The sequence below is a fragment of the Otolemur garnettii genome, unplaced genomic scaffold, assembly GCF_000181295.1.
Source record: "Otolemur garnettii isolate 467f Iridium unplaced genomic scaffold, OtoGar3 scaffold00045, whole genome shotgun sequence".
NCBI classification, from domain to species: domain Eukaryota; kingdom Metazoa; phylum Chordata; class Mammalia; order Primates; family Galagidae; genus Otolemur; species Otolemur garnettii.
Window position 1 is genome coordinate 1,323,316 of NW_003852440.1, and position 1,101 is coordinate 1,324,416.

Sequence of the window (1,101 nt, forward strand, 5' to 3'; positions counted from 1 at the left end):
ATATAGCTCACTTCATATCACATAGATACATTATAACTCCTTTGAAACTATCAGTCATATCTATATAAAAACTGAATGAAGGTAGAGACAGAGGCAGAGGCAGAGAGAGGCTATTGCATTTGCATGCCCTGTACCACGGAAAACAACAAAGCTCTTCTGAAAAGACTGGTTGGGTGCAGTGGCTCATCCCTGTAACTATAGCACTCTGGAAGGCTGAGGAGGGTGGATTGCTTGAGCTCAGGAGTTCAAGACTAGCCTGAGCAAGAGTGAGACCCTGTCTCTACTAAAAATAGAAAAAATTAGTGGGGCATCATAGTAGACACCTATAGTCCCAGCTAGTTGGGTGGCTGAGGCAAGAGGATCACTTGAGCTCAAGAGACCAAGGTGGCTGTGAGCTATGATGATGACGCAGCACTCTACCCAGGGTGACAGAGTGAGACTCTGAATAAATAAATAAATAAAGTATTATTTATTTAATAAATAATTGGGATAATTATTTATTAATACTCTCAAAAGTACTCCCAATAAGTGGGAGTACTTTTCATTTTTCTACCTTACTTGCTAGAATTAGATTAGTGCTAGAAGCAGGTTGTTTTGAAAAAATATTTCTCTGATGAGGACTATCCTGAAATTTGGACCTTGGAGATACAGTATTATAAAGTCTGCTTTTTCTTTAATTCATTGTTCTTTTTCTAATATTCAACATAGTTGAATGAAAATGATGGTAGAATGGCTTTTACTTCCGCAAATGCAAACAAAGGTAAAGTGTGTTTGCAGAAATGGAATCATCTTTTAGTAGTTGGGGAGTGGGGCTGCCCCAGTGCAGAAATGTAGCTGGCTTCGAGCTAAAATTCCTCAGATTCTGCCAATAAAAAAGTTGAACTTCATGAGAGAGCAATGCATTTTAAACCCCTGAAAATACTTTTTTGAAGTTACAAATAAAAACAATTAGTTGGATTATTAACTTTAATAAATTCATTGTTAAAAAGGTATGTTTTAATTTGAAGCCTAGAGTCCAGCCAGATGGGTTGTGGTCAAGAAAGAAAGACAAAGCAGGGTTTAGAAAGTGGGGTGGAGGAGGGGTCAGTACAGTGCAGACAA